The 13,870-nt window shown below is 39.1% G+C and overlaps 1 pseudogene; it reads left to right on the plus strand.

The window, feature by feature from the left end:
* Positions 1 to 11,514: 11,514 nt before the first annotated feature.
* Positions 11,515 to 11,632, plus strand: LOC126254230 (5S ribosomal RNA; annotated as a pseudogene).
* Positions 11,633 to 13,870: the final 2,238 nt, after the last annotated feature.

Below are 13,870 nucleotides of genomic sequence, written 5' to 3' on the forward strand. Positions count from 1 at the left end.
TTTAACTGCAACGGTTACTGACGAAACATGTACTTTGTTGATGCCGTGCACATATCGTGAAGTTTTGACAGACGCAGCGAACGCATTCCGCATTGTACCTGCGGCACTGTTTTACACATGATAACACGTTCATTTTATAAATCATGCTTTTATCGTCTATGGTAGTTTTTCTGTGCGTATTTTCATAAGCAAGAAATGGCTTTGGAGTTCAAGAGAAGAAACAAGCGTCTAGTTCATTCAGCATCTTAGTTTACATTACATACACTTATCAAAAAAAGTTTTGCATCACCTCGGTTCCGAGAGTTCCGGAACTTGAACAGAAAATTGGAATAGAGATCAACATAAACATCATTTCCGCCCTTTTTATTGCTCGTGAAAACCACACATTTCATGTTGTACCACCATACAGCGAGACCTTTGGAGGTGGTGGTCCACACTGCTGTACACACCGGTACCTCTAATACCCAGTAGCACGTCTTCTTGCATTGATGCACGCCTGTTTTTGTCGTGGTATACTAGCCACAAGTTCATCAAGGTCCAGATTGTCCCACTCCTCAACGGCGATTCGGCGAAGATCCCTCAGAGTGGTTGGTAGGCCACGTCGTCCATAAACAGCCCTTTTCAATCCATCCCATCATGTCGATAGGGTTCGTGTCTGGAGAACATTCCGACCACTCTAGTCGAGCGATGTCGCTATCTTGAAGGAAGTCATTCGCAATATGTGCACGTTGGGCCGCGAATTGTCGTCTGTGAAGACGAATACCTCGCCAATATGCTGCCGATATGCTTGCACTATCGGTCGGAGCATGGCATCCACGTATCGTACAGCGGCGTACGTCGGCCCCACATAATGCCACCGCAAAACAACAGGGAACCTCCACCTTGCTGCACTCGCTGGACAGTGTGTCTAAGGCGTTCAGCCTGACTGGGTTGCCTCCAAACAAGGCTCCGACGATTGTCTGGTTGAAGGCATATGCGACACGTGTAAGGTGTATGCTTCGCCGGCGATGGGCGAGGCATGACAGAATCTCTGACCAGAGAGTAGTTTATTGTTAGTTGTTGCTTGTCGCGAGTCTGCGCTAGTCTGCGCGAGTCGACAGTAGAAGTCAGTCTGCGCTTGTCTGCGCGAGTCTGCAGTAGTAGTCACTCGGATACTGTAGTATTCGGTCGGCTTTAGTAGCGAGTGGACGGTAGTAGTCTGCGGGAGTCGGCATGCGTCGGCTGTGTGCTCTGCTCGCGACTCTGGTCAGGATTCTCGACGATGAGTATTGTTGTAGAAGGTAAAGAAGCAGCATTGCGCATATCTAATAATGTATGTCAATTGTAATCTAATTTGTTCAAAAAAATGCCCCAATAATAATTTTTATAATATAAAGTAACTCTTTTGAAGAAAAAGCATTCATTTCAATTTAAAGAATTTTTCCAATGCATTATCATTGCTTCCAAGAATAAAAAAAAAATATACGCCAGCATTGCACAAAGCTGTGTCGATAAACAAGAGCAGAAATAGTTGCAGTTTTTATGGAGGTAAGAATTTTTGCTTTTGTTATTCAGAATACAGGGCCGAAGGTCAGCGCTGCTCTCCTTATAAAATTTACCAGATATTATTATTTCTGTTAGGAGGTTACATTTCGTTCATGGTTCATTATTTAATTAATATTATTGTTGGTTTATGGTCAATTTTCATTCCTTAATTTTTGTGGGGAGGTTACGGATGGTTCCATTTCCATTTTCATTTAACAAAATTTCGTGTGGAGAGGTTACACTTGGCGACATCCGGCCAGGATCGTATTTATTTGTGAATCTTCTGATAGGTAGTCATATATCTGCTCTTATTTACTTAAATGTAGTTTGCATCTGGCGCAACGCATTCACTAATTTGTCACTCTTTCTTCCACAGATCATCGGCAATTTGTTGCTCTCTGTTGTATTTGTGTTTGTTGCATTTTGAATTGTCTGTGTTTCATTTGTGAATAATTTTGATTTGTGAAAAATGCCGCGAAAAACTGTTAACAGTACATCGCGATGTGTAATGAGTGAAATAGCCGATTCTAATAACTTGACCGATAGTACTAGCGACATGCAGTGTAATGATGATAATCCTTCAATTACAGACAATCAGTGCCTACCGACCGCTAATGTTGATTTTGATCCTAGTGATGAACAGATGAATTCAATTGTGTCCTCTGTTAATTTAACGACAATTGATGACGCGGGACGTTCTGTTACAATGAACACTGCCCAGTTTAACACACCCGGTTTGCAAAATTGAACAGACAACCTTTTCTAATGAAAATGAACAGTGTAATCAGAGTACGATAGATTTATTTAATTCCGGTGTAGTGACTAACAGTGCACATCCGATTGGCAAACATTTTCAAGACTCACAGAATTTCCAAATGGATACACAAAACGTGACAATTGCAGGTACGCCATCAAACAGCACAGAGAATAGAGTAGGTAATGTTACTTTGGATCAAGTTATGGCATTTTTACTACAATTCAAGAAAGAACAAAACGACTATTTCAAACAGCTTAATCAAAGTTTCGACAACCATTTCAAACAACTTAATGAACTAATTAATGAAAGTTTCAAACTGACAAACAAAAACACGACAACCTTAACGAACAGAACAAACAAGTTAGTGAACAGATTACAGCTGTTACCGTGCAACGTCACGACACGAAAGAACAATCATGTGAAGAAAGTAAGGCTCATGCTAGGAACAGTAATGAAGAAATTACATCTGTTGCACAAGAATTAAATAATACACATGCAGCCACAACAGAATCAGTTAGAGATGAAATTAGTGCAGTCGCTGAACAATGTCCTAAAAAAACAACATAGTTACGCGACGAGTTTAATTTAAAATCACCAGAACTTTCACACACTGTGGATACGGAAGTCGATAAGAAATGTGAACAGCAGAACAGCCAAATTGAGGAAGGTATCAAAGTGACAGAGATGAAAAATGTTTCAGTTAATAACACGTCACAGCATACGGCATATTCCGATCATTTGTCACACTTACACAGTCAGTATAACTTAAGCAATTTACAGAGACTACGCGACTTAAAATCCGAAAAGCTACGGGAGTTAAAATCCGAAAAGATACAGACAAACAGATTCTTATGTAATCGTGAATCTGTTCACACATTCAGTGACGATAACGTTGATTACGAGCAATTTGTATCCGTAAGAAAATCTAAGGAATTTAATAATGACAGAGCACAGGTACACGCTTTGAACCATATACGACAATTTATTTTTGTACTTTCAATAGCATTGCCTGTGATGCAGAAACTACAATTAGCAGGGATACAGCAATTTATTTTTGAATTTTCACCAGCATTGCCTGTAACTCAAAAGCTAAAATGTATTTGCAGCGCGTAATAAACCTCAGGGGATTCATTACGCTTTAATGAGGATGTGCTGTAGCGTGCACAGGGCCCCGAGACGTAGTAGAGCTGTTTCATCTTTAGTTTTCTGCACTGCTGCCTTCTGTTCTACTATCCTTTATATCTATCAAAACAGCTCTTTAACTATTGCTCTACCTAGGATTAAGAAAAGTGTAAAGAAAACCTGATAAGATAAGTTTTACCGAAAGGGACAATTTTTTATTAGACGCTCAAGAAATGACAACCACAAGAACTTTAATATCAGAGAAAATTTTAATCATCAGTATGTGTAAAAAATTTATCAGCAACAGGAACCACATTTTAGTAACAATAGAATTTTTTCACCGCGACAGCATGAAAGCCAGCCGGTTAGCATACCTAACCAACAATGCAGTCTACAAGGTCAACCAAGCTTTAATGTTTCGCCGCGTACACGTATAGCGTCGGCCTCAACAAACAGTAACGCACAGCAACAGGGGAATCAGTACGTACAGAAAACACACTATTTCAATTCCTATCGCAATGCGCCGTATAGAAATGACTATCATGACAGACGTAAAAATAATGAGCACAATTTTCAGCGTACATTTAATAACAGTCTATCTTATCAGCAACAAGAACATCCGCCACAACAAATAATCATGAATGAACCAGGCAGTAGGTATCATCCAGAACGTAATACGTCAGGAATAAATAATAGAACAGTACAAATAGTTGAAATGCCACAGCATCCTCCTGAAAATAATAACACGCCAGATAGAATTTGATTAAATACAGTACAGGTTGCATATTCCAGTAACGCAAGCAATACTTTTGATACGCAGAATCTTGTTCACGAGAATGTTATTTGAAACATGCTTTGTTGAATGCACCACTTTTATCGCACCCAGATCTTACCAGAAATTTTTCCATTGTCACCGACAGTTCTAACACCGCTTCAGGCGTACATATTTTTCAGGAAATTGAAGAAGATGGTTGTACAGTAATTAAAAACATCGCTTTTGCAAGTCGCATTCTCTCACCTGCTGAACGAAATTATTCTGTTACAGAACTTGAAACATTATGTGTTGTTTGGGCATTTACGAGATTTCGGCATTTTCTTTATGGAAGACACACTACGGTTTACACAGATCATAGAGCGATACAATTTTTACTTTCGGCTAAATTTACACACGACAGATTAAGCAGATGGAAACTTTATCTACAGGAATTTAATTTTACAATTGTTCACATTCCCAGCACACAAAATATTGTAGCAGACGCACTATCCCGTTCTCTTAACAACAATCAGCAAGACATCGCAACCAACTTCTGCAAAGCAAAATTCAGCGTCATGTAAATTCAACAAGTTGCATTTGAAAATTTCATTTCGTCGTCATTACAAGACATAGCACAAGAGCAGAATAAAGACAACGTATGGAGAGAGATTAAACACCTTTGGCAAGATAGGAATAATGTTACCATTAGAAACCATTACACTGTACGCAATGACATTCTGTTTCGCCGCTCTCATCCTGACAGCAACAATTGGTTATTATACATTCCTGACAAAATTGTTAACAAATTAATCTGGTATACTCATTTCAGTTATGCACATTACGGAGCTAGAAAATGTTTTCTTATACTGAGACAGAACTGTTATTTTACCAACATGGAGAAACGTATACGACGAGTTTTAGCGTCATGTAAAATCTGCCAGAAAGCTAAATCAGATACGACTTCACATATTCCTCCATTACACCCCATTGTACCTGTTACATTGAGACACATGGCCGCTGTAGACATTTTTGGTCCGATTCCCAGAACTAATACAGGTTTTTGCTACATCTTTGTCGCTGTTGAACTCACTTCAAAATTTGTTACCTTCACTCCGTTACGCAAAAGCTACTGCTAAAACTGTATCGAAAGCATTTGTAAAACATTTTTTTTATTTCATGTAGGGTATGTGTTGAAAGTAATTTCCGTCAGTGGATCACAGTTTCGATCTGCTATATGGACACGTATGTTACGAGCTAGAAACATTTCTCCGATATATATATATATATATATATATATATATATATATATATATATATATATATATATATATATCCAGGTACCATGCTTCTTCGAACCCTTGTGAACGATTAATGAAAGAAATTGGTAACCTGTGTAGAATTTACTGCCATAAGAAACATATTGATTGGGACACAGACATACTCTCATTCCAACATGTAATTAATTCTATACCGAATGAATCTACTATGCTATCTCCGTCTGTTATACTGAAAAATGTTGAACCACCTAACAAAATTAAAGAATTAGTAACATTTCCTACATCTCGTCGACTACGACACCATGAAATAATTGACATTGCGCTGAACAACATCAAACGTGCCGCAGAGCGCCGGAGAAGACAGCAAAAACAGGTCTGTACGCCGTGAATTTCACATTGGACAGAAGATATTAGTACGTACACACTATTTATCCAACAAAGGAAAGAGTAGATGCAGTAAATTTGAGCTTCTATACGCAGGACCATATCGGATTTGCAGCATTCCTCACCCCAATGTAGTACACGTCGAAACTCTGAGAACCAGAAAAACCAGAGGGAACCACCACGTGTCGAACGTCAAACCTTTTATTGAATGAAAATACTTCATGATTTATCACACTGTAATGCCATTTCCTAATTTTTTTATGACCGCTTATGCAATTATATTCACATGAACACCTACTGATGATTATCGCAATTTTTTCTTGGCAAGTGCCCGGCAAGGTAAGGTTAGCAGGTCGCTTTTCTTGTCGTTACACACCAGACCGTGCATATTTTTCCAGATGAACTTACACATTTTATGACCACTTATGCAATTATATTTATGTGACTACTTACTGATGATTATCGCATTTTTCTTGGCAAGTGCCCGGCAAGGTAAGGTTAGCAGGTCGCTCTTCTTGTCGTTACACATTAGACAGTGCACATTTTCCAGATAAAATTACGTATCTTACGAATAATTATGCATTTCTATCTAGTGATGTATTAATTTTATCAAATTTTCTCTCTATTAAAGTCTTCAATTCTCGCCTCTATTAACTACACAACATACAAGCTGTACACAAACAAGATCACATTTCTTGTCGTTATGCACCCTAGACCGTGCATATTTTCCATTTTTATGTATGTATGATTGTTTTCCTGTTTTGTTTGTATGTACTATGAAATATTTAAGATATAAAAAACACCAGTTGACTTTAACATTTTGCCTTATGATAGCTAAACATCGAGACTACTTTACTTTTTTTTGCTGCTACATTGTGATACACTGTGTACATTTTTGCTTCTGAACACTGTCGATGTTTTTGCCATATTACGTTTTCTGTCATGCTATGCTGTATGCTCAATTATGTTACTATAAACCAGTTTTTATCTAATGGCTATATGAATTAAATGCAAGACATTAATCTTTGTTTATCATTTTCAGAAAGAAATAACGTGTAAACGAATTCAATTAAACAGAAATGGGAATTTCACCTTCGGAATGAACGAAAGAGGATGCAATACCTCGTGATGAAGAGTAAATGGATCAGAATTAACAAGCATTAACAAGAATATACTATACACATCGTATGATAGCAGTCTTAACTAATTTTTTCTTTCAGAATACGAGGCGATTGATGCAGGCTGTCAGACAGAACCACATATCTTAGTTTTTGTGATGAAATATGCTAGAAATAAGGAATAGTTGTATAATGAATAATGAAGTGACTCTTTTGCAGATGATAATGAATGGTGGTGAATAATGATGAAGAATATGCTACTATGGATAATGAAGTTTTTCTTTACAGGTGATGATAATAATGGAGTTATGGTGATATGGATAATGAAGTTTTTCTTTGCAGATGAAAATAATGATGAAGTTTATATATTTGCTGTTAGTTAAGAGATGCTATGTAGTTATTTAAGTATTTGTTGCAGTTCGTTTTGACAGTATGTCTTATATCGCATGGTATGATGACTGAAGGTTTTGGAAAGGACAGCTAGAGAACATATATATTTTTATACACATTTCACTACCTGTTAATTCGAAGTTCACTACTTTTCAGCATAATATGCGTTTCTTCTTTAAGTTTAATAATCCATTTTGTATATTTTGCAGGAGAAATTATTCATGAAATTAATGTGGTATAAATAGTTGTTTATTAAACCTATGTCGTTTATGAATGTGATCACATATACTCTACTTGTTGCATAACCTTGCTACAGCTGACTCATGACGAATGACGTTACACATCTTCATTTGCAGCAATAACTCAAAAGCAAACAAAGTAATTACCAGTCCCAAATAATGCTACTAGTTTAAGAGAGTTCTGAATAATACTGATCAGCTCTGAATAGTATGTCACTTCAATAATGACTTCTGAATAATACAAAAAAAATGCTTTGTAACTGGCCAATGAATGCCACTGTTCATTGTAATAAGATTACCTATGATGCCAATGATTACTATAATTAAGTGAATTATGTTAATACTATGCCATTCATTAGCTTCTGTTTTGAAAGATGACTTCTGATGGTTTGTAACTGGGCAATGAGAGCCAATAATTCCTATATTCAGATAATTTTATGAACATTATTCTGTAATACTACATACATGGTACAGAAATGTTCAGTAACTGGGCGATGAGTGCCACCAATTACTCAAATCAGTTGTTAGACTAGTGTAATTCTCAATGAAGACTACTATGTGACTTAATGTCCTTCACCTTCTGACCTAATTACCAGAAATTACTGCCATATCTATTTGTCCTGTCTATCCTCATGATCATGGAGCACTATATTTGGTTTTTGCACTAATTCTACGTTGGTATACTCTACAAGAACATGGTGTTGACACGACATGCTGTCCACCACCTTGAGCGATGGAGGTGTTATTATGGTCCCACTGTTTGGTGTACCTAGTGTACTACCAAAATGATAGCATGGAATATTATTACGACATTTCAGTGTCTTGGCTACACTGATTAATACTTCAAGGAAAAGAGCTTCAGATTATCTCACTTGGTGTTGTGATTCTGTAGAAAGATATGGACTTTCAGTGCAGCTGCGTGCAACCTAAAGTGCTACAACCATGACGCAATCCTTCCCATTCCTTTCCTAATTCTTGTAAAATGATAAAGACATATACTGTGCGTGTGCACTTCCTTTCATTTGTTAGTAAGATCAGTTGTCCTGAAAATACTAAACACTTCTATAGTGCATGTGCACTTTATTTCACTCCTTGATATGTTTATTTGTTGAAAAAAAATGCTAGAGAGTTTTACAGTGCGTGTGCACTCTTTGCCATTTGTTAATATGATTTGTACTCATTACGTATACATTTTGTGATTCCCAGATATATTCTGTATTACAGTGCGTGTGCACTTTCGTCATTTTGTTACCATGATTTGTATTCATTGCTTATACATTTTGTGATTTGCTGATATGTTCTGTACTACAGTGCGTGTGCACTTTTGCCATTTGTTAATATGTTTTGTACTCATTGTGTATACATTTTGTGATTCCCAGATATGTTCTGAACTTCAGTGCGTGTGCACTTTTGTCATTTCTCTTTATGATTTGTACTCGTTGCCTATACATTTGTGATTTCCTGATATGTTCACTACTACAGTGCGTGTGCACTTTTGCCATTTTGTTAATATGTTTTGTACTCATTGTGTATACATTTTGCCATTGCTTGATACGTCTGTACTCCGTGCGTGTGCACTATATTTTATTTCATGTTCTGCACTTATATATCTGTAAATATTCTGTGATTGTAAAGTTAATTAATTAAGAAAAACTTGTTGCTCATGGCAAGTCCAATTGACACGCCATCGCTGCCAAATTTTTGCCCCCCCCCCCTCCCCCCCCAGTGGACGGTTATATAAGGTGTATGCTTCGCCGGCGATGGGCGAGGCATGACAGAATCTCTGACCAGAGAGTAGTTTATTGTTAGTTGTTGCTTGTCGCGAGTCTGCGCTAGTCTGCGCGAGTCGACAGTAGAAGTCAGTCTGCAGTAGTAGTCACTCGGATACTGTAGTATTCGGTCGGCTTTAGTAGCGAGTGGACGGTAGTAGTCGGCATGCGTCGGCTGTGTGCTCTGCTCGCGACTCTGGTCAGGATTCTGGACGATGAGTATTGTTGTAGAAGGTAAAGAAGCAGCATTGCGCATATCTAATAATGTATGTTAATTGTAATCTAATTTGTTCAATAAATGCCCCAATAATAATTTTTATAATATAAAGTAACTCTTTTGAAGAAAAAGCATTCATTTCAATTTAAAGAATTTTTCCAATGCATTATCATTGCTTCCAAGAATCAAAAAAAAATATACGCCAGCATTGCACGAAGCTGTGTCGATAAATAAGAGCAGAAATAGTTGCAGTTTTTATTGAGGTAAGAATTTTTGCTTTTGTTATTCAGAATACAGGGCCGAAGGTCAGCGCTGCTGTCCTTATAAAATTTACCAGATACTATTATTTCTGTTAGGAGTTTACATTTCGTTCATGGTTCATTATTTAATCAATATTATTGTGTGGTCCATTTTCAATTATCATTCTTTAATTTCTGCTGGGAGGTTACACTTGGCTCCATTTCAAATTAACATTTATTAATTTTTGCGTGGAGGTTACACACTCATCGGTGAAGAGAAAGTGATGGCAATCCTGAGCGGTCCATTCGGCATGTTATTGGACCCATTTGTACCGCGCTGAATGGTGTCCTGGTTGCAAAGATGGACCTCGCCATGGACATCGGGAGTGAAGTTGCGCATCATGCAGCCTGGTGCGCACAGTTTGAGTTGTAACACAACGTTCAGTGGCTACACGAAAAACATTATTCACGGTGGTGACGTTGCTGTCAGGGTTCCTCCGAGCCATAATCAATTGCAGCTGTAGCCCTTGGGCGGCCTGAGCGAGGCATATCGTCGACAGTTCCTGCCTCTCTGCATTTCCTCCATGTCCGAACAACGTCGCTTTGGTTCACTCCGTGACGCCTGGACACTTCCTTTGTTGAGAGCCGTTCCCGGCACGAAGTATCAATTCGGACGCGATCGAACCGCGGTATTGACCGTCTAGGCATGATTGAACTACAGACAACATGAGCCGTGTACCTCCTTCCTGGTGGAATGACCGGAAATGATCGGCTGTCGGACCCACTCCCCCTCCGTCTAATAGGCACTGCTTATGGTTGTGATACAGTATATACAGTCAACGTCTATCTTCGGGAGTTCTAGGAACTGGGGTGATGCAAAACTTTTTTTATGTGTGTGTATTCCTTCATTTATGTATGAAGTAGAATTCTGCGGCAGTGCCAGTCCTAGACTGAAATACGAATCACATATTAAAATCGTCAACATATGACCTGAGGATATACATTAATGTTAAAAAAAATTCCGAGTTTCATGCAGTAACGAGACACCGTGAATGAAATCCGAGAAACACATAAAGAATTAAATTATTACTATCGCCTTCCGGAGCTGTGTGATAGCTATAGACATGAAATTTGTCGAGATAATGAATCCTGAATACTGCTTCTTTCAGGTAAGGACTACTTAGATTATGTAAGATGTTGCCAAAGTGAAGTTGCTGCCTGAATGTTAATTAGCTTCAACCCATCGATTGGTGAGTCTGTGAAGTCATCTGTCTGTTACTGTCTGATCAAAGAATAATTTACACTGTCTGATCCAACGTGTCCAGACACCCGTATGTAATGTAGAACTGACCATTAAATGTCGCGAGAGGCGGACCCGCCAGTATAGAAGGAAGCAGCGACGTTGTGTTGTCAGTAGAGAAGCGGTAACAGAAGGATGACTCATTGGTCACGAAAAAAGACAAATCACTGAATGTCACTTGTGTAACAAGTCCATCAGGGTTATTTCAACCCTTCTAAGGCTGCCCAAATCGACATCTGCTGATATGACTCTAAAGTCGAAACGGGAAGGCATAACTATAGCTAAACCAAGACCAGGCAAACCACACGTATAGACAATGCTGATGGACTGGGATAAACCAGCATTGCGGAGGGTGATTGTAAAAAATCGCATGGAACCAGCGGAACGGATCACTCGTGAGTCCCAAAGTGCTACCAGCAGTCTAGCCAACGGCCTTGCCGCAGTGGTAACACCGGTTCCCATCAGATCACCGAAGTTAAGCGCTGTCGGGCTGGCAGAGCACTTGGATGGTTGACCATCCGGTCTGTCGAGCGTTGTTGGCAAGCGGGATGCACTCAGCGCTTGTGAGGCAAACTGCGAAGCTACTTGATTGTCTCGTAAACTGACATACCGCCGGGAGAGCTGTATGCTGCCCCTCCGTATCCGCATCCAGTGATGCCTATGACTCAGGATGACACGGCGGCCGGTCGGTACCGTTAGGCCTTTCAAGACCTGTTCGGACGGAATTACCAGCAGTCCAGCTAGCACAATGATTGTGCGTAGGGAGTTAAAAAAATATGTACAGTGGTCGAACAGCTCCTCATAAGCTACACATTTAGGTAGGCAATGTTAAGCGACGCTTTAGGTGGTGTAAATAGATGAAGTAAACAGCGACACCACTGAGAAGTGGATGACTGGAGTGATCTGAGTGATCACACTGTCCCATGTGGCAGCATGATGGAAGGGTTTAGATTTGGCGAATGGCTGCAGAATGTTACCTCTATCGAGTGCAGCGCCGAAATGTAACACGGAAGAGGTCTTGTAATGGTAGAGGGTGATTTTCTTGGTTAAGATGTAGTTCCGTTACTGCGCTTAAAAAGGGAATGAACACATTTTTACAGCACTACGTTTTGCGTACATCACAGTACTGCCTGTCATAAAGCAGCATCTGTGAGGCAGTGGTTTGTGGACCACAACATTCCTGAAATGGACTGGCCTGCCCAGAGCCCCGGCCTGAACCCAGCAGAACACTTTTGGGACGAACTAGAAGGCCCACTTCGCCCCACCCCCAACCGTCCAACATCGTTACCTTCCCTGGCTTCAGCTCATGAAGAAGAGTTGGCGTCAGTTGTTCAGTCCCATTCAGATGTTTCATTTAAAGTGTCCCCAGAAGAGTTCAAAGCGTCATAAAGGTGGTGGCCAAAACCCCCTCCCAAAAAAATCCATTAATTGGTGTCCGGATATTTTTGATCGAATTATGCATCCACAAACTCCTGCATTAAGGGAGGTGTCATATATTTTTTGATACCGAATAGCCGGGATGTTTACAGAAACCGAAATGTGAAACTATTAGCTGAATCCACTTAGGTCCAAGTCGGACCTACCTAAAGAGAAACTGAAGAATTAGACTCCCATGCAAAAGGAAGCTGTTCAAATTTAAGGTAGTCGTTCATAGTTAGGTACTCACTGGTTTCTCTAAATCACACCCAGGGTGGTAGTTTCTTTATTGATGCTAAAGCTATTTTTTTCTATATCACTTTGAAATCTAGTGTTTCATCATGAAGGACTGGACCTCAGACACAAACAAAAGATTGGAGGTCCATTAATTAATATTGTTGTATTAGATATTGTTCCTTCCCGACTTCTGAAGTAAGACGAAATTTTTATCCAAGTTCCTTCACAACATTTCATCTAAAAGCAGAGACAGTGTGAGATAATTTGGAGCATCCGGAGCGTATAGGTCATACTTTGCAGTTAACGGAATAGAGTGTTCTCCAATTAGAAGAAAGCCTCTCCTCTCCATTTGAATAGAGTAACCCTCTCCATGATCCCAGTGACCACGTGTTACCGATGCTGGATGTAACATCATATTGATCCTGTGTCTGAAGTCGCTAAAGCAGCACACAAATTCCCTCATTCAAAATAATCATTTAACAACTATGACAATCAGACTGTTCTTAGGAATCTCCTTCAGTTACAAGAAGACCTTTCGCTAAGGTATATTTTGATTTTTTGTTTTTCATGTAGGTAATAGCACTAGCCATTCCAACAAACACCAGATCTGAAGTAAAGTTTGGTGGAGCAGTACCTGAGCCATTCACGATTAAAGCAGGGTCAAGAAAGGGAGATGGTTTATCGCCATTACTTTTCAACGGCACTCTGGAGTACACGATGAGGGAATGCGACAAGGAAAATTCTATAAACATAAAGACTGGGACCGAGGACGATCAAATAAACTTAAATTGCTTGGGATTCGCAGATCATTTAGCGTTACTAACTGATAAAGCCAGAAATCAAGTAAGAAGCCTACAAAACATACCATAAAAAAGGACTTCAGATATCGTTCTAGAAGACTGAAATAATGACAGAAAATCCACTAGTAATCAACCACATAATATTAAATAACAGGAAAGTAAAAAGTAATGAAACGATTTAAATACCTAAGAGAAATTATAGCATACAACTTCGACGAGAAACGTGCATGGCAAACAGAACTGATAAAATAATGAAAGCTCAAAAATTAACATCGCCTACATACAATACAAAATGTCTATGAATCAAAGCTAAATTAAAACATAACA

This window comes from Schistocerca nitens, chromosome 4, assembly GCF_023898315.1.
Source record: "Schistocerca nitens isolate TAMUIC-IGC-003100 chromosome 4, iqSchNite1.1, whole genome shotgun sequence".
In the NCBI taxonomy this organism is placed as follows: Eukaryota; Metazoa; Arthropoda; class Insecta; order Orthoptera; family Acrididae; genus Schistocerca; species Schistocerca nitens.